At 42.8% G+C, this 20,811-nt stretch overlaps 1 protein-coding gene across 1 annotated transcript in view; it reads left to right on the top strand.

The window, feature by feature from the left end:
* The window catches only part of COLEC12 (collectin subfamily member 12), a 167,468-nt gene that overhangs the window by 21,357 nt on the left and 125,300 nt on the right, over positions 1 to 20,811 (top strand). The gene's annotated exons all lie outside the window — the stretch shown is intronic.

Raw genomic sequence — 20,811 nt, 5'->3', positions numbered from 1 at the left:
GGCTGTGGAGCCGGAGCTGAGCCCATGGATGGGGAAATGATGGGATGTTTTTGGGTCTACCGGATATAAAATAGACTGCTTACTAGACAAAAATATGGTGGGAAAGGTAAATCTGTGGCAAGACAGGAGCAAAATACATGGGATTTCTCTATTTTGATATTTAGAAACATCTTTTTTTTCTCATCTCTAACCTTTTGCTCAGGCTCCTGCTCATAACTTAGCGTTAGTGGGTGAGCGAGGGGGACCCACCTTGACACAGATGCTCTGGGGGAGGCTGACAACAGCCCTAAAAGACACCAACACTCTGATTTCTGGAACCTGAATTGTAGCTTATGGCAAAAAGGACTTTGCAGATGTGATTAAATTGAAAAACTTGAGATGGGGAGATGATCCTGGGTTACCCAGATGGGCCCTAAAGACCATCACAAGTGTCCTTGTAAGAGGAAGGGAGAGGGAGGGAGATCTGGCTGCAGAGAGAAGGCGCTGTGATGGTGGAAGCAGAGATGGGTGTGGCATGTCCAGAAATACAGGTGGCCACTAGAAGCTGAAAAAGGCAAGGCAGTGGTGGAGAGGGAGCAGTCCTGCTCACGTCTTTATTTTAGCCGGCTGAAGCTGATGTCAGACTTCCGGCCTCCAGAATTGTAAGAGAAGGAATTTGTAGTGTTTAAGCCACCACGGTAGTGGTGATCTGTTACAGCAGCCACACAGAACTGATACGTGCTCCTCCGCCTCCTAGGCTGCCACACACAGGTGCTCTACTCTGCTTTGACTGTGCTGCTCAGACCCTGCAGTTTCACTTCGAGATGCCAGTGGGAATTGCAAAGTTTCAAAGACAGTTCAAGGAAACTGAGGTTTTTCCAACCAGCTAGCTTCTTGGCTAGTGCCTTGGCCAGAGGAAATGGAGAAGGATAGAGGAGAAAAGAATGTGTGTGTGTGTGTGTGTGTGTGTGTGTGTGTGTGTGTGTGTGTGAGAGAGAGAGAGAGAGAAAGAGAGAGAGAATATGAAAGAGAATGAAACTACTTCCTGTTGCTTAAAAAAAAAATTCCTGGCTGGACTTTGATGCAAGTTAACAACCCTCAGCTGCTCTGGCTCCTGAGTTGCTTTAGCATTTTTCCTTCTGGATACACGCTCCTGCATTTCTTTCTGGGAGAACACAGGGCTTTAACGTGGGAATGCGGTGGCAACAAGCCCACAGCAACTCCGTTCCGACTTTGGCAGAGCAGCCCATGCTCAGTTCTTCCTCCCCTCCCCTGTATTCCTGCTCCTTTCCTACACTATTCCGTGTTTCTGGATTGGTATGTTCTGCTTCCCCATGGGGGAGTCACTGAGGGCAGCTGTAGGAGTAAAGATGAAACCAAGAATTATAAAGGAAAACAAGACAAACAGACAAAAAACATGGCAAGCAAAAATAAAGAAGAAAATCAAACTTGTCCAAACAAGACAAAATAAATGTTGAAATGCCTGCATGTTTTGGAAATCAGTAGAAATGTGAGAGTAGAACCAAGACAAAAAGTTTCTTTAAAAAGAGTGCCCTTGAGAGAAAATGTTTTTATAAATTTGACAACCATGTTATTAGCCAGATGGGTGGGGATTTGGTGAAGACATGAAAAATAGTATGTTGCTGGAAAGATTTTAATTTATGGTGGTTAAATTATGCATGGGGATTGCAAATTGATGACTCAGAGGAGCTAGGATAACAACTTACAAGTATTGGAGAGCATAAATAGGCGTGAAGAGAATGATACCAAGTGGTACAAATGGAAGAGAAAGATGAAGTGAAAACAGGAAACCTTAGAATAGTCTATGAAGAAATGTTCCTGATGTTGAGACTCCTTGGGTTCAGCTTCTAGGCAAGGTGATGGCTATCCAGGATAGGGCTAGAGTAGAATTTTTGCAGATGGAAGAGCCTTTGGGATGATTTAAATCAGCCTTTAACTTTACAAATAAGAGAGGTGAGGCCCAGTTAGATTAAGTCCTTGCTTTCAAGCAAGTTCGCTGGAGCTGGGGTTAGAAGATTCTGGATCTCCTAACTCTCAGTCCAATATAGTTTTGGGGAAGGACCCAACAGTGAGGTTGAGATTACTTCACAACTCTGTGTCCTGGAGGGGGACCCTGCAGCTCTGCAACCCTAAAGTGGTCTAGATATCCATTCTGGCCCCACTGGGTAAGCCTTGCCATTTTTATAGGGCCTAGGACTCTGGACCTGGTTCTTTAGAAGGTGGATGGTTTTTCAATTTCAGTAAGAAGGGGCCAAATCTGGTTGTTGAATCCAGCAGAAGCCAAGAACCCATTCCTTCAGGTCTCGTTAAGCTTTAACCATTAAAGGAAAGCCAAGTCTCTTCCATGCAACGGGTAGGTGGTGAAGGTGTCTGGAGACAGGGCAGCCCTCTAGGCCCTGCCCCTCATTACTCTTGTGTCTTGAAACCAGTTACTTAAACTCTGTGGGCCTCAGATACTACACCAGCCCATAAGAAGAGTGACACCTACCAAGGGAGGTAAGTATACCTACCTCATAGGGCTTTGGTGAGGTTAAGAGAGACACCAGATGGATGGACGCTTTGAAGGTATATCACTGTAAAAGCACAAGGCTGTCGTGTCACTCTCCTGAGATTTGAGGCTGTTAGAGCTCTCTGGACATTTTGGTGCAGCCACTGCAGAACATCAAAGTGTGACAGGCCTGAAACCTTTTTTCTGGAGAGATGTAAAAATGTGATTTACTTCTGAAGATACTAATATTGTAGGCTTTTATTTTTGGAAAAGTAGACTGGATAACAGAGCATTTCGTTATTATCTAATTTTAGGTATGTCTTCATGCAAATACAATAAACACAACCTGAATTTAGACTAGAGATGAGCTAGGGGTTAATTATTCACAAGACACAGGGGCTGTTGTTATAGCAAATCCTTACTGCGTGGACCTGTTTCCAAAGTTATTCATATGGAGTTATTCATAAGCATTTGCTACATGAAGTCAAGGCTGTTTACGTAAGATTATTGTGCTTTTTCACATTCAGTGCAGGATTACAACAAAGAGCAAAATGTGTGATCTTTTTCAAAATGCGTGATTATTTTCTAGCATGGCATTCAGCACAGTCATCCCTTGTTTATTCAGGGATTCATTGTTGCTTCTTAGTCTCAACCAGGTCTCCTGTTTTTCGTCTGCCTTTCCATGTGTCAAGCTTGCTAGCCCCGTCCCCAAAGTTCTGGGCAGGTGTCTAAAGGAGAGATTGAGTTCAGTCTGATGGTTTTGCTCCTCTGACAAAAGCTTCAATGAGGAGAGACTTTGAAGGGTTAATTAAGTGGGCATTTCCAAGCTTTACTCAGGCTTTGAGGGTCAGCTTTTCTTGGCCTCCGTATGCAGAGCTAATTGGGATTGTAACTATAGCTACAATTTGGCAGAGTTCACTTTCTGGGATATGAGTTATACCAGTATATTAATTTTTATTTTCTATAGATAGAATAGGATATATGGTACAATGATAGTTTTCTACTAATTTCCCAGCTACTGTTTTCTTTAAAAATATCACCATAGCTGTAGAATCCTTTATTATTATACTTAGCAGAAAGGGAAAGAGAATTAGCAACACCCTGGATGTCCCGGGTGGGCTCTCTCTGGAGCCTGCTCTGCCCCTTGCTGTGCTGTGGGCCCTGGACTGATTTTGTTGCATTGATTGGTCGCAGTCGGTTCTCTCGTGTTATTTTTGGAATATAATCTAATATAAGGATACATGCCCGAAGTTGGAATGATGAAGGAGCAAGAGATACAGAGTTCAGCCTGTGAAAATCACGGGTGGATTTAAGGGTTTACAGTGAGCAACTGTGGGCAGCTGGAAACATTTGTTGTTTGTGTTTGACAGAACTTTGACAAAATTATTTCCTTGGGGCTCAAAAAAAGATCTGAAAATCACAAACTGTGAAACAGTAACAAAAAAAGTCAAAGGAAGCATTCTCTATGGAGTAGAACTCAAGGTTTTCATAAAAACTAAGTGCAAAAGGAGTTCTAAGGGAACTACTGAAAAATCATTTAGGGGTTACAGTCCAAAAAAGGCTCTCAGATGCCTTTTGCTTCCAGGTCAGTAAGTGCATCTTTGAAATGTGTCCTTGCATAGTTTTACACAACTTCACAGGCCTCTCTACAGCTATAGCTTCAAACAAGCCAGGCTTTAAGTTTTTTCCCTTTCTTTCCTTGAAAAATAGTTGTGGATTAGCAAGTATATTTTTAACAGTTTGACCCACACAGCCCTGGGCATGTTGAAGCAGCCTGAGAAATATGTACTGAATAGAACGCAGCCCTGAGCCCTGCCCCTCAACCCCCGCTCCCACTACCTTCGCTGCCCCCTCCTTCCAACCCCTGCTCCCTCCCAAGAGATAAACGTTTGAAACTTCAAATCAGTGGCTCTGGTTAAATCATTGAGCTGTTCCTTGCCAAGAGGTTTAGAGAAACTGAATGTCTAAATGCATAGAGGAGCATTTAGGCTTCTGAACAATCACAGCACATACGTGCGTAGCCACATAGCCAAAAAGAAAGCTGCTTTCTGAGGCGCGTGGTGGGTTTCTGCTTTCAATGGATTGAGAGCGATGACCAAGAGGATGCTGAGCTCTCTTTGGAAAGCTCATCCACAAACATGTGGATGCCTCACTTCTTGCCGCTTGGGCTTGGGGGAAGCAGGCTGCCTGTCTTTCCTCTCTCAAGACTCTTTCCTGGAAGCGTGGCTTCATCTTTGGGTTTGGAGAAGGGGTAGATTTCAAGCCGTCTATCTGCAGCAACAAGGAGGGCTCCAGGCATCTCTCCCACCTCAGCCCCTCTGAAGGCTGACACCAGCAGAGTTTACCCGTTCCCTGATGGGAATGCTAGGAATTTCCATCATTTCCTGTAGGGAATGACTAAATAAGCCCAGTGAGGCTGTCCTTTCCAGCAGCACCTTTTCCAAACATTTCTAAGTGGAAAGGGTAGGACATGAGGCACAGGACTGACACTGGGAGAAAGGGGAAACGTAAGAGAGCAGAGCTTGATATGGTGCCCCTTGTGGGGTTTGAAGTGTTCAAAGCCGCTTGCATCACTTAGTGGGAGAGTTTTATTTGTGTGGTTTTGCAAATCCTAACGGAGCTGGTATTTCTGACTTTATCAGAACGTGGCATCAAATGACATTTGGGAAAGTTGATGTAAAAGAGCTTCTCTGGCCCAGTCAGGGTTCCCTTCTTGTCCCAGCCAGAGGACGTCTCACTGGGTAGGCTAGATCCTCCCTGCCTCATCTTTCTTGCTCCCCAGTAAAAAAAAAATTGTTCAGGCCAGGTGTGGTGGCTCACGCCTGTAATCCTAGCACTCTGAGAGGCCGAGGCAGGCGGATTGCTCAAGTTCAGGAGTTTGAAACCAGACTGAGCAAGAGGTGAGACCCCGTCTCTACTATAAATAGAAATAAATTAATTGGCCAACTAAAATATATATAGAAAAAATTAGCCAGGCATGGTGGTGCATGCCTGTAGTCCCAGCTACTTGGGAGGCTGAGGCAGCAGGATTGCTTGAGCCCAGGAGTTTGAGGTTGCTGTGAGCTAGGGTGACGCTATGGCACTCTAGCCCGGGTAAGAGAGTGAGACTCTGTCTCAAAAAAAAAAAAATTGTTCCATACCACATTGCCATGTGATTATGATTTTTTAAAATCCTGTAGAAAAAATCATGTGAACATATGAAAGAAACCATTAAGTATCCTGTCTTTTTTTCTTTTTTTTTTTTTTTTTGAGACAGAGTCTCACTCTCTTGCCCTGGCTAGAGTGCCATGGCGTCAGCCTAGCTCACAGCAACCTCAAACTCCTGAGCTCAAGCGATCTTTCTGCCTTAGCCTCCCGAGTAGCTGGGACTACAGGCATGTGCCACCATGCCTGGTTAGTTTTTTCTATATATTTTTAGTTGGCCAATTAATTTCTTTCTATTTTTAGTAGAGATGGGGTCTCGCTCTTCTTGAGGCTGATCTCAAACTCAATCTGCCCATCTCAGCCTCCCAGAGTGCTAGTATTATAGGTGTGCGCCACCGCACCTGGCCAAGTATCCTGTCTTAAATATTTATTGTCTTTTCCACCCATTAATTTATTTAATTTTCCCAGAAATCCTTTGAGGTGGGAATTATCTGCATTTACAGATGAGGCTCAAAAGGTCAGTGGCTCGGTCAACACTGGAGTTAAACCTGGTTTAGCACAGACACCACCACGCTCAGAGCATCCCAAGATTATGATGGGAGAGCAAGTCATCGTAGATGTGTCTGGACAAAATCAGCAGCTGTTTGCACATGGCTCTTAAATATTTCACAATTTCATAATATATAGTATCGAACACTGGCGCTCTGAATTCTGAAGCCACTTTAAGTATAGCACCCCTCCCTGCTTTCCTGGTTTTTCATTCACTTATGAACCCTCGTAAAGATGTGGGAGGGAGAGAAGGGGAAATAATTTGTTTTTTCAACAATTGGATTGAAACTGAATGTGGTTTGTTTTTATTTTTGGAAAAATTAAAGAAAAAAAATCTACTCAGCTCTTTTTCTGTTAAGACAGCATGAAGACATTTAGGTTGTTTCCAGTGTTTGGTCATTGAGGGTAGGTCCTGTTGGTGGCAACTCCAAGCAACTTAAGGCTGATGAAATCTGCAACTTTCATTAGAAGATTTGAGTTGTTCAGTTGGAGCCTCCCTGGGAAAAGGAAAGCTGTCCTCAGGCCATGAATTTGGAGGAAAAACCACAGTCCTCAGCACAGCCGTGAACTAGAATGTCTCTTTCTGTCTCTCACTTTCTCTCTGGTGCTCTTGGTGTTCAGTCTACAGTGTGGTGGGTAGTTTGGAAGCAAGGCTGTAGGGTCAGTAGTCCTGGTTCACACACTGGTTTTGCCCCTTACCAGGAAGTCATCCAACCTCTGTTAGCCTCACTTTGCTCATCTGTGAAATGGGAGTGGCAAGAATATATTATTCTATATTCTTTGCAGGATATATAGATTATAAAACCTGTGTATAATATATGTGAGGGGCCAGGTATACAGTAGGTCTACACTAAACTGCTGACTGCTCCAACCCTCCTGCTCTCTGCTGACCCCTTCCCCAGGGGCCAGCATCTCTTGCTTGGTGTTGCCCCAGTTCTCCCCTGGTGAAGTCCAGTAGACCTTGTGCTCTCTGACCCTTCCCATTTATTTCCTCCCTCCATCAAAATCTTACTGCCCTCACTCCTGTATTCTCTGCCCCCCATCAGTCCCACCGTTTGTTCAGGGCATATCAGAAGAGTCTATTTTCTTGCAGGGCTTTTACAATTTAAAGGCTTGGTGGCCACCAGCAAAGAATAACACTTTTAAGGCAGAGAGCGTACTGGGGGTCAGAACAGCTTTCATGGAGAGCTGGTGTAGCATCATGACTACAAGAATGTGTGCTGGGGCCAGACTGTCTGGGTTCAATTTCCAGCTTTGCCACTTACTAGCGAGAAGCCTTGGACGAGTTAACCTCTCATTACCTCAGTGTCCTCCTCTAAAAGATGGGAATAATTCTCTGCCTGTGGGGTTATTGTGAGAATTGGATGACTTAATACTTAGAGCAGTGCCCTGCCCCTAGAAAGATCTACCTATGGCCATGTGAGGTGGCTCATGCCTGTAATCCCAGCACTCTGGGAGGCTGAGGCAGGAGGATCGTTTGAGCTCAGGAGTTCGAGACCAGCCTGAGCAAGAACCAGACGCCCTGTCTACTAAAAGTAGAAACATTAGCTGGGCATCGTGGTGTGTGCCTGTATTTCCAGATTCTCGGGAAGCTGAGGCAGGAGAATCACTTGAGCACAGGAGTTTGAGGTTGCTGTGAGCTAGGCTCATGCCATGACACTCTTCTTAGGGCAACAGAGACGCTGTCTCAAAAAAAAAAGAAAGATCTATCTAAATGTGTGTATTATAAAAAGTGGCACAAATGGTCACAAGGTGGCTGTAGCAGTTCCAAGTTTTATTTCACTGTCTTCTTTTTGGGGACAATGAATCTTTCCCAGAAGGCCTTCAGTGGACATCCCCTCACATTTCATCGACCAACATTGAGTCACAAATCTTTTCCAAGGTTAGTTATGGGCAGAGGGAACAGGCTGACTCTGGTTGGCTTGGGCCTGGGGTCCCCACCCCTGGGCCATGGCCTGGTACTGATCCGAGGCCTGTTAGGAACTGGGCTGTGCATCACCGCCTGGGTTCCACCTCCCCTACTTCATGGAAAAATTGTCTTCCATGAAACGGGTCCCTGGTACCAATAAGGTTGGGGACCACTGGCTTGGGCTAATCCTTTGGGGTGGAATGTATGGTGAGGAATTAAGCACTCTGACCATTATAACTTAGTAATATGTATAATATGTAATAATATTATATTTTGCATATAATATTAAATTATAATTATTAATCACTAAACAATATAATTTAATTATAATCTAATACATTATTATTTATAGTTTGTTCCACTTATAAAATTATCATGTAACATATTTACAAATTCAGTTTATTCATAAAATAATTACCGAGTTTATTTTCAAGTTGTAATTTTGTTATAAATGGAGCTACAAGGTGGTGAACTCTCAGGAAATGAAAGTTTCTAGTTTTTGACAGTTTGTAAAAAGAGAAGACATCAAAAACAAATCAGCATGATAGAAATGAATGAGTGAAAAAAATTATTTTGTTTTGTGGAACTTAGTATTCTTTACAGTGTTAAGCAGATTTTGAAGAAACTTTTTTTTTTCAGAAGAGGAACTAAAAAAAACAAAATAAGAAAGTCTTAAATCTTGGTGAATTCAACTGTTGCCACATGAAACATTGTGAAATTGGTCTCCTGTTCTGAGTCATCACTATAAACACTTTCTGCTTCTTCTGATATTTTAGTTTTATTCTTTTTATAGGTTTTCAAATGCTGACATTTGGCCCTGATTGACACATGCTTCTCTTTTTATACACTCAAGTAGTTACTGTGTTGTTGTTTTTATTTTTTTATTTTTTTGATGAGTATGAATATTTCCATGCACAGATCAATTTATTTCACATGCTGCAAATGATGGAGGACTTTAGACTTGTCAGGGAAACAGGAGAATCAAACTCAGAAGTCTGCAAAGGTCCTGGCAGAAATCCAGGCTACATTCTTATTCCCGATGCCTGAGGTTGCCCTGTAATATTGGAAGTAACCTAACATGTCTTTCTCTTGTGAAACAGGAAAATGTATAAGTAAAATCACTGGTGACATTTTAGATCTTGAATCTTTGCTCTAAGCTCAAGATTTCCATGGCAGTGTAAATCAGTGAGAGATAACTGTGTTCTTCCCCCTTGTTGAAAACATCTGGGTGTCTTATTCTGTGTTTGTAAGAGAAAGTCCCCATAATATCTCCTATTTAGTGCTTTACCTGGGCCATTTGATAAGGAACATCAAGATGTAATGCTTGTTTGACCTCATGTTTTACAGGGAAGTCTTACTGTTGAGTTGTTTTTGGAAATAATTGAAGGGAAACATGAATACTTACACTTCCAGTAAGTGTTCATCGAGCACCTTCCCGTGTGCCATGAACTAAAGTACAAAGATAAATACAACAAAGGCCCTGCTCTCAACCATTTTACTCATCAACATCAACATTTATAATTTTTTTTCCAACTTCTCAGAAAACAAAAGTTATAAAAAATCCTTATGGAACAACCAAATATTTTTTTTCTAAAAGCGTCCGTGGCAGTAGTGATGCCTCATCAAAGGTTTCCCCAAAAGAGTCGTAAAGCTGCCACCTTGTGCTGGAAGTGATAGGCAATATCGTATCCTGACTCACATATAAATTCTCCAGGTGTGAGTGGAAAAAGAGTGAAACAGGTGGGGGTGGGGGGGCCCATTGGCACAGGGAAGAGGTGAGTGAGCATTAATGGGAGTTTGGGGAGGAGACGCAGGCAGGGAAGACTGGCTTTAAGCATTCTTCTTTTCTTGGGAAATGTATACACTTTGTGCGACACGCTGAGAAATTGAAGCAAGCAAGACTCTTGGGAAAATGTCTTTCTTAGTCAATGCAATATGAAAACGATGTGCCATTCACTAACGGTCCATAATGTGTTGGGCATCGTGCACAAGAAAGGAAGGAGGCATGGTCTTTTGGCCTCTGGGAATTTCAAACGTAATGAAAAGCAGATGGATTTTTCAAATAGTGTATTTGCATAAAAGGAAAATATCAGCCAACCCTACAAATGGCTTCCCCTCCCACCCGCAGGACAATAGAGGGCACCGCATGCCGGGTGGAATGTGAGCCGCCTCTTCTTTCTGTCTCCAGTGTTGTTCTAAGTTCAGTGCTGGCAAAACTTCAGTGATTCTGAACGAGGCTGGGACTCCCCGCGCTCCCGCCTCTCCCGGCCTGTGCAAGCGAGGAGAACATGTACGAAGTCCCTTTCTTTTGCTGTGTGGAGGAGGTTGGGGACGAGACGTGGAAATCTGTTTGATATAAGCCCATAAAGAAGGTTGGAAGGTAATATCCGTCTCCACGTGCTGCGCACGCTCAGCAGCAGCTGTACTGCTGCCACGTGAGTCCACTCTGCTGACTGACAGCAGCTGTGTTCGTTTAGAGCGCAGTTCACAAAGCGTGTGATAAAATGATTTGGTTCAGAAGCTTTTGGTGTTCCACTTTTGACAGACCAAAATGTACTCCTATAAGGTACCAGTACCTAAGCCATGGGTGAGGGCTTCAGAAGACCCAAATAACCACCTTAAACAAGTAAATTTACACCACTAAGCCTTAATTTTCTTTTATTATTATTATAGATTTAGGGGGTACAAGTGCAAGTTTTGTTACATAGATACATTGCATAGTGGCGAATCTGGGCTTTTAGCATACCCATCTCCCAAGTAGTGTACATTGTACCCAATAGGTAATTTTTAATCCCTCACACCCCTCCCACTCTCCCACCTTTTAGAGTCTGCTGTGTCTATTATTTCACTCTGTATATTGATGCGTACCCATTGTTTGTCTCCCACGTATAAGGGAGAACATTCCATATTCGACTTTCCACTTCTGAGTTATTTCACTAAGGATAATGGCCTCCAGTTCCATCTATGTTGCTGCATAAGACATGATTTAGTTATTTTTTTATGGCTGAGTAGTATTCCACCATTGTGTGTGTGTGTGTGTGTGTGTGTGTGTGTGTGTGTTTGTGTATAAAAATACACTTTCTTTATCTAGTCATCTGTTAATGGACACTTTGGTTGATTCCATATTTTAGCTGTTGGATATTCTTGTTACATAATGAGGGATAACAAAACTATCTATGTTTCAGAGCGTTGTAAGGATTAAGTAATGTAAATGATGTGCTTATAGCACAGTGCCTGGCACTTAAAAGGTACTCCATGAATGCTCATTATTAATCAAGAGAGAAAGAGAACTGGATTCCCCCCCCCCCAAAAAAAATTAAGAGTTCAGTATTTAATTTGTACACTCATTCTTTCTCTTTCTCTCACATATATACACACACACACACACACACATTGATATATACATACACACTCTATATGGGTATTTGAAGAATTCTGAATTGGAAGCATGGAGATCAGAATTATAGCCTTTCTTTTGCTACACGTTAACTAGCTCTGTGATGTTTGCAAAATGATGTAAACTCTCTGGGTCTCAAATAAGCTCTTCTGCAAAATAAAGGGGTTGGAGTAGATGATTTCAAAGGTTTCTTTAGGCCATACAATGTCATGGGTTTGCATCTATAATGTGATTCAAGGCTCAAGAACCTATTCTGCCGCTGCATTTGATTTTTTTTTTTTTTTTTTTTTTTTTGAGACAGAGTCTCGCTTTGTTGCCTAGGCTAGAGTGAGTGCCATGGCGTCAGCCTAGCTCACAGCAACCTCAATCTCCTGGCTCAAGCAATCCTTCTGCCTCAGCCTCCCAAGTAGCTGGGACTACAGGCATGTGCCACCATGCCCGGCTAATTTTATATATATATATATATATGTGTATATATATATATATGTGTGTGTATATATATGTGTGTGTGTGTGTATATATATATATATATATATATATATATTAGTTAGCCAATTAATTTCTTTCTATTTATAGTAGAGACGGGGTCTCGCTCTTGCTCAGGCTGGTTTCGAACTCCTGACCTCGAGTAATCCGCCCGCCTTGGCCTCCCAGAGAGCTAGGATTACAGGTGTGAGCCACCACGCCCGGCCTGATTTTTAAAATATATTCTTCCTTCCTCCAAAAATTCAAAATAAATATTTTGTACTCTCATTTCAAATATATTTTTCCAGGTACCTGAAGTAAAATTTAGTTGGCAAAACTGGTGGATGGAAAACTCTATTCTCATTAGTTCTGTTCAAAATCGTAGTGATCTCAAGATTATTGGTTTTCCATTTTGACTGTGTGTCCCTTTCATGTAACTTTATAAGTATTGAAGCATTTTTTAGGCTTTCATGTTTTGAACCAACTCTGTTCTAGATCCCTAGACTCAAATATGGAAGATTATATTCTCTCTAGGCTTTATAAAGTCATTTGGTAATTATTCAAATGCAGGTGTCTGTAAATTTAATAGAAAGTGTAGTGTTTCCATTAATAATCTGAAGAAAATTTGGCAGTTTCTCTCAATTCAGTAATCTGTTTATATTTATCATATTATGGAATTTTTCTTTGTGCTTCTCATGTTAATGAGAGACATATTGAATAAAACCATAAATCTACCAGTTACCAACAGAAGAAAATCACTTTAGCTGTGCCCAGTCTTGAGAAGATGGCCCCTGGGGGACTGTGACTTTCTCCACTTTTCTGGGTAGTGACCAAGTATTTGAACCATACACACACAAAAAGGATATCAGGTGGTCTTCCATGTCTTGGGCTTTTTTTCTTCCTCCAAGATGTGGTTCTGTAAAGTGGGAACACGTGTTTAACGAGCTCATGAGCTAGTCATTTTCCCAGCTGGAAGATTATTAGGTTATTTCTCTCCCTCTCCGCCTTTTTGTAAATAGTTAACCTCACTTTGAAAATTGTGAGTCAGCATTAGAATGAAGGAAAGAAGCATGGAAGGAGAGAAAGGAGGAAGGAAGGAAAGAAGAAAAGAGTATTAGAATTTTTTTTTTTCCTATTTGTAATTGCAAACACCTAGAAAGGTTGGATTCTGAAAAATTGAAAGTCTTTTTTTTTCCTTGCTGAGCACTTCGGTGGATTTAGGTACACCTAAAGCTGGGGAGAACTGAAAAATTTTGGAGTTTCTGAGGCACTGAAGGAAGGAGAAGAAAATGAGATAGAGTAGGGGAAGAGAAAGAAGGCTGGAAGAGGCAGAAAATTTCACAGCCTGGGGGATGGCATACATAGGAATCTGCTTCCATCTCAAGGGCCAGGGATGTAGGAAGAAGGGAGTGAGCAGCCCCTTGCATACTTACAAATACATACTCTGTAAAAGAAAAAAATGTATTTTTCCCTACCATGTTGTAAATTGAATGAGGACAGAGATCGTGTCTAATGTTTACCGCTATATGTAGGACAATTCCTTGGCTGAACATATATTTGAGAAAGGAAGAGTTTTGAGTGCTTATAATATATATGCGTTGTACTCAAGGTGCTTCCCTAGTTCTTACCAAAAGTCATGATCAGGGAGGCCTCTCCCTGAAAGTGCCTATGTGTGAGCTGAGAACATTTTCTGTAGTTGAATTCTGCGGAGAGAGAGGCTTAGACTCAAAATGAAGCAGTAAGTCACAGCACACAGACTCAAATCCAGAAAAGTAAAAAACAGAGCATGGATAGATCTAAGAAAGGAAGAAGACAAACTAAAGGCACTGGGGAGGGAAGAAGAGGGTCAGAGAATTTCTAGTGCCAGTTAGAGGAGCAGACTGAGGAAGAAAGTCACTGTTCTGAAGGTCCTGGAAATCCCTAAGAGGGTAGGTCCACGTGTCTGCTCCTTCAGAAAGACCCTGGGTCCTTTTGCTTCAAACTAGTAGCCCTGCTTACATTTATTTGGTTTTTTTTTTTGCTTAAACTTAATTAAGATAATAGGCGTCTTTTGAAGTACAAATACACTAGGCAGTTTTAGAATGATGGTGGTTAGTAATAGTCACCTGTAGTTTAGAGTAAATTATTTAATCAGATTGCTTTCTTCCTGTAAAATCAAGCTGAGATCAGTGAGTTGTTTTAAAGAGATTCACATTTCAGAGAGATGACAGGTTCAAGCAGCTTTAGATCTTAGCACCTGGGATTGGGAAAGACAAGTTTCAAGTTACAGGGTAGGAAATCAGGGGAGTGTGAAACAAAAACTTTTCATAATTAAGTTTTGTTTAGGTCTTTTCCCATCTCCCCTTTATTCCCAGAAAGCAGGTAAGAAGGGGTCACCTTCAAAGGGGCTTGAGGGAGAATGGTTTCAGGAGAAACTTCCTTTAAATAGAGGTCCCCACAGTTGTAGGTAGGAGTCTGCAGAGCCTCAGCCTTAGAGAGCCCGGGAGTGAGTCAGCTTCTCTGGGCCTTGGTGCAGGGTCCTCACTGCCTGCTGGGGCTCCTCAGCCAAGCTCTGTGAAAGGGTGTAACTTGCAACAGGAATAAGAAGTGAGTTCTTATCATTCGCATGAGTCTTGGGCCTTACAATGAAAATTCGTATATGGTGCTCACAGTCTACCAGGGGAGAAAAAAAAAAAATCAACGTAACTATACTATAGTTTGAAAAGTATTTGGAAAGAAATAGAGGATTGAGGACCTGGATTCTGAAGTTGTTAATTCTGCAGAGAGGGGAGGAAGAGAGGAATGACTGTTTAAGGGAGGGTCGTTAACATGAGCAGGTTCCCCAGGCAGTCAGGGGGAGAAAGAGCCTCCGGGCAGAAGAAACAGAATGAAGGCGTATCATTAGCAGCAAGGAGCATTAAGCACCTGTCTTCATGGGGAAAAGGACTGGGGCCTGTTCAAGGGAGGGATACACATACACACCCACCTCTGAGATCCAACATCAAGTGGTAGTCATTAGGTGCTGTGTCTGGTAGGCACCTGGGATGCAGTAGCTGCTGTGGAGCATCCAGAGTGATGAATCATGATCCTTGCTCTCCAAGGACAGAAGGCACTCACATGAGACAACAGCAGATCACCCAAGTCAGTATCAGTGGAGCTTTACAGTGAAGATGAATCCAGACAGGAGGAAATGAGGAAAGGAAAAGGAGAACCATGCAGCAACCCGAGTCTCTGGGTGAGCACAGGCAGAGAAGCAGGAGTTAGCTCAGGAGGTGTATAGGGATGGGGAGAAAAGGCCCCAGGCAGGGAAACAGTCTAAAATCTTCCTGCCAGGGAGGGCTCAGGTGCAGGGGATGAGCCAGGCAGGCAAGCTGGAAAACTAGACAAAAGAATTTCAACCTGATTCTGTTAAAATGACTGGTCTCTGAAAGTGTTTTAACAGAGCAGTCTGATTTACAACATAGCTTTATGCAGAAAGAAGAGAAAGTGGAAGTTGAAGGGTAGGGGAAGAGAGCTGTAGCTGTCACCAGTGAATAAGCTGATGATGGACTTGTGACAACAGGAATGCAGTGAGAAAGAAGAAAGATAGGAAAGACAAGACACTTACATCTGTGACTCCACGATGTCGCTGACTCTTACTGTGTAACTGATAGCATCTGCCGGCTGAGATTGAGGGTCACCGAGGGACACCTGGAGCTGGGGCACAGGCACCGCGAGCTCAGCTCCCGGCCTCCTGGAGGAATCCCAGGCACACTCATGTTTACGACACCTTTCATTGCATTGAGATGATCAGGCAACAGATTATTTCTCTCTGTCTCTCTCTGGTTTATTACTTTATTTTAATAGATCTAGATCTTTTATATTGGTTATTATCAAATGTCTTTGTTTTTTCTTTAGAGACAAGATCTCTCTCCATCACCCAGGCTAGAATCCACTTGTGCTATCACAGCTCACTGCAGCCTCCAACTCCTGGGCTCAAGCGGTCCCCTCACCTTGACCTCCCAAAGTGCTGGGATTACAGGCCTGAGCCACTGCATCTGGTCACCAAATGTCTTATATGCAATGATTTTTAGTCAGGTACAGATAATAGCAACTTTTAAAAATTGGGGACATTTATGATTTTGGGGAGGCAGACAAAACAACGATAAACCAGGCCTAAAATAAAACATTGTAAAGGGAGTATGAAATGAAAATCAGCGAGTACCCTGCCAAGGGTCAGCAAATCACTCTCTGGAAGAGCTGATGCTGAAAGCCAGCTCTGAGGTTGGAAGCTCCTTTGGGGGATGAATCCTGAGGAGGAGGCAGTGGTGAGGGGGGCGGAGCCGAGCAGGAGGAGGAGGGCAGTGGGAACAGGGAGAGCACGTAGGGATTCCCTCAATTTGAGCCTGGGGTTCACAGAACCTGCCACCCCCTCTTCCACTCCCCACATGCTGCCGTCCTCCTGAGCTGTCAGAAGACCTGGGTCTCCCACTGGAGCTTGGGAGGGCTTAAATCTAAGATATTGCACTTTGCTTCTGTTATTGCGCTCTGGCTAGGGAGAAGTTAAACTGGCGCTGCTCAACTTTGCCTTTTTGAAATAAAACATGCAGGCTTCAGTGTTTCAGCCATTGTCTGTTTGCATTGGTAGAATGCTCATAAACCCATATCCTTGTGGTCCCACGTTCAACCTCGGACAGTGGTAAACCTGATCAAATGCACGTGGGTGGACAGGCCTCAGACAGCAGGCGGCAGTCTTCATTTGTTAGTTTTTTTTTTATAACAGCTTTATAGGGAAAGAGTTTATATATCATGCAATTCACCTATTTAAAGTGTACAATTCAGTATTGTGTATCCACCGTTGTGCAACCATCACCACAATCAATTTAGAACATTTTCATCATCCCAGAAAGAATCATTGTACCCATTAGCAATTGTTTTCCATTTGCCCCCAGCTCCCTCTCACCCTTGGCACTTTCACCACTAAGCTGCTCTCTGATTCTGTGGATTTGCCTATTCTGGACATTTCGTATCAGTGGAATCATACATACGGTGTCTTTTGTGTCTGGCTTATTTCACTTAGCTCATTCTCTTCAAGGTTAATCCATGTGGTGGTATGTAGCAATACTTCTTTCCCTCTGTTTTTTTTTTGTTTGTTTGTTTTATTTTTTGAGATAGAGTCTCACTCTGTCACACCACCTAGAGTACAGTGGTGTCATCATAACTCTGGGTAGTTTCTGCTTTTTGGCTGTTACAAATAATGGTGCTATGAACATTCATGTACAAGTTTTTTTTTTGTTTGTTTGGGTTTTTTTTTGAGACAGAGTCTTGCTTTGTTGCCCAGGCTAGAGTGAGTGCCATGGCGTCAGCCTAGCTCACAGCAACCTCAAACTCCTGGGCTCAAGTGATCCTTCTGCCTCAGTCTCCCAAGTAGCTGGGACTACAGGCAGGCATGCGCCACCATGCCCGGCTAATTTTTTTATATATATATATTAGTTGGCCAATTAATTTCTTTCTATTTATAGTAGACACGGGGGTCTCGCTCTTGCTCAGGCTGGTTTCGAACTCCTGACCTCAAGCAATCCGCCCGCCTCGGCCTCCCAGAGTGCTAGGATTACAGGCGTGAGCCACCGCGCCCGGCCCATGTACAAGTTTTTGTGTAGACTTGTGTTTTCAGTTTTCTTGGGTATAAACCTAGGAGCGGAATTGTTGAGTCATATGGTGACTGTTTGATCTTTAGATGAACCGCCAGACTGGATTCCAGAGTGCCTGTGGCAATTCATTATTAAGTATCCCCATTCCCTTTACCCCAAAAGGGGAAAAAGCAGCTTGAATTATTTTACTGTAGTACAAAAATGACTTAAGAGTAGTTTTAGATATGCTATCATTTATTTACATCTCAATATCTATACATTTCAATTTGCTACCGTGTGGAAGAGAAGTCCTTTCTTATTCTCCCCTTTGCCTAAGTCCCCATTTAAGTGAGTGGGTGCGGGGCAGCACTACACCTGAGCTCGCTAGTGTGGTAGCCACATGCGACACCTGCAGCTGACCACTGAGTACCTGACAATGTGGCCAGTTCAAATTGAAATATGCTGTAAGTCTCAACTCCACCCCAGATTTGGAAGATAAAAGAAAGAAAATCCCTCATAATAATTGATTAAATGTTGAGATAATAGTATTTGGTATCTTTTGGGTTAAATATATTACTAAAAGTAATTTTACCAGTTTCTTTTTACTTTTTAAATGTGGCTACTACTAGAAAAATTTAAGTTATACTTGCTTGCATTATATTTCTATTGGACAGTGTGCTCTCTCTCTCTCTCTCTCTCTCTGTATATATATATATATAGTTTTTTGAACTACTAGAAGAAAAAAATTGAATAATCTAAATATCTTTTAGATAAACTCAGATGATTAGTAACAAATGTTTTTTTTGGTTTTTTTTTTTTGAGACAGAGTCTCACTTGTTGCCTGGGCTAGAGTGCCATGGCATCAGCCTAGCTCACAGCAACCTCAAACTCCTGGGCTCAAGGGATCCTCCTGCCTCAGCCTCCTGAGTAGCTGGGACTACAGGCACATGCCACCGTGCCCAGCTAATTTTTTCTATTTTTAGTAGAGACAGGGTCTGACCCTTGCTCGGGCTGGTCTCAAACACTTGACCTCAAGTGATCCTCCCACCTCGGCATCCCAGAGCTAGGATTACAGGAGTGAGCCACCATGCCTGACCTAACAAATCCTTTTACTACTGAAGAAAGAGTAGGAATCTGTTTGCTTCTTGAGAGAGAATGTGAGTCAGAGATATGCCAGCCATTTCTCAGCATTGAGCCTTGACTGACTGACCGACCAACCTTCATTCAAAGTTAGCTTATCAGCCAAAAAATGAATAAGACAAAACCTTAACAAATAGAAACAGGGCTATAAAGACATTGAAACAAAGCATCCTGTGATAATTGGATACGGCTCTTCTCTGATCCTCACAGTAATATGTGCATCTAATAAGGGCTGGCCTGAGACAGTATCCCATCTCTGTGTAACCTGGGGGGTGACCTGTGGACATGGTAGACCCAGAAAGAAAGGAAGAGAAGATGCATGTAGCAACCTATTGGGGAGAAACTAGGGGAGGTCGGTCACTGGGTCATCTTTTAATGTGTGAATACCACTTAATCAGAGAGTTGGCCCTGGCCTTCTCACATGCCTTTTTGATGAGGGCCACTATTCAGATTGTCAGGAAACCTATGTCGAAGGCATAGCATACTTGGCAACCATCTTTTGTAAAACACACGTAAGGTACTGGTGTTTTTAATCTCAAATATCTGGACGTGAGGTTACCACTAGTGGTTTCATGATTCAAAACAGAGCAGACCTGTATTTTGGCAACATCCCCAGGTAGCATAATTTAGCTCAACTCGAGACCTTAAGACAGATAAATTCCTGAATTCCACTCCATTGGGAAGAAAACCTTTTCCCCTTGGCTGAGGCTTTCACCGATGCGTAAAATGAAACTCCGGGTGGGGGTGGAGCATTCAAAAGGTGAGACAAAGTCCATAAAACCTTAGGCATATATAGCAAATGAAAAATCCTCATCTCTCTTGTGGCCCATCCCAAGTGACCATGGAAGAAGAAGAATAAAAATTAGGTCCGAGCCAGCCAGGATTTTATTTTTGGATGATAGCAGAGGGACTCCACGTGTGTTTAAATGAAGTCTCTTGTCAAAAACATTCTTGCTGTTTGACTGATGCTGCTTGCTTGAGCTCACAGCACCATCAAAATAGCTGAGTCTATTTTCTTCTTCTTTCTCCTGATGAGTTAAGTGAAGAATTTGGCAGGCTAATCAATCATCACTCATCACTTGCCCGTTTTAAAGGAAGAACCTCAGGGCAGTCCCCCCTGGGAAGTCCTTTGAGGTCAGTATGGTTTACTGAAAAACAAGATAATTAAGGGAGAGTCAACAGTCTGATAAACTAATATGTGTGTTTGAACACATGTGTTTTGTTGGATTTCCAGACTGATTTCGGGGTTAACCTTATGAGCAGTAATTCTCCTTTGAGAAGGTCCTAAGCATCATTTTTCCTCCTATATTCCCCTACCTCATAGCTGAGAGGCATAGTGGGAGAGTCAGGAAATTATATTGTGGCCCTGGCTCCACGTTGACCATTGAAGCTTCTGGAAGGCAGAGAAGCCAAAGGCATTGCAGCATGCAGAGGACACTTGCTGCACTGTGTGTGCAGAGAAAGCTGCTCTAGGGTCTCCTGATGTGGACTTTGCCTTAGTAGATTTTTAAGGTAGACAAAACACCCCTCATATCTCTGCTCGAGTTTTATGTGCCCACGTCCTGCCACCTTCCCACCATCTGCCTTTTTGAGCTCATCCAGGGAGGGTAGTTGTCTGATTTATGATTTCACTTACAAGCCGCTTTTATACATATGTGCAAGGCACTGTCCATGCTGACTCTTCCAAGTGGTCGTTCATTCAGAAGTAGACCTTTGTGCTGGGCACCGCTTAACTCCCAAGAAGAGCACTCAACAGTTGACTTTGCAGACTTACGGCAGATTGGCTGGCCCGACTAAGTTTCATTGGCACCCTTCAAATCTGAAGACAAGGAGAGCTTCTCTGCCTGTACCTAAGAGCCATTCTGTCCTGAATCAGTCCAAGCCCCGCATTAGAGTCTGGGTGATCCAGCTCCATCCACTGGCTGTTTATTTAGACAGCAAGTTCTCTGAGTATCCACTGTGCAAAATGAGAACTCCACCAGGTGTGGTGGTGGAACAGAGAGGAAATTGGGGAAAACAACTTCATCTGGGAGAGAGAAGTCTCAGGGAGTGATAATACGGAGAGAGAATCTGTGATCATAAATTCTGCCAGACAGCAGTTTAGACAGAGGGGTGTAAAATAAGGAGGGGC

Source organism: Microcebus murinus, chromosome 17 (assembly GCF_040939455.1).
Source record: "Microcebus murinus isolate Inina chromosome 17, M.murinus_Inina_mat1.0, whole genome shotgun sequence".
Lineage (NCBI taxonomy): Eukaryota > Metazoa > Chordata > Mammalia > Primates > Cheirogaleidae > Microcebus > Microcebus murinus.
Note: the sequence above shows the minus strand (reverse complement) of the source record. Positions and strands in the feature narration are given on the sequence as shown.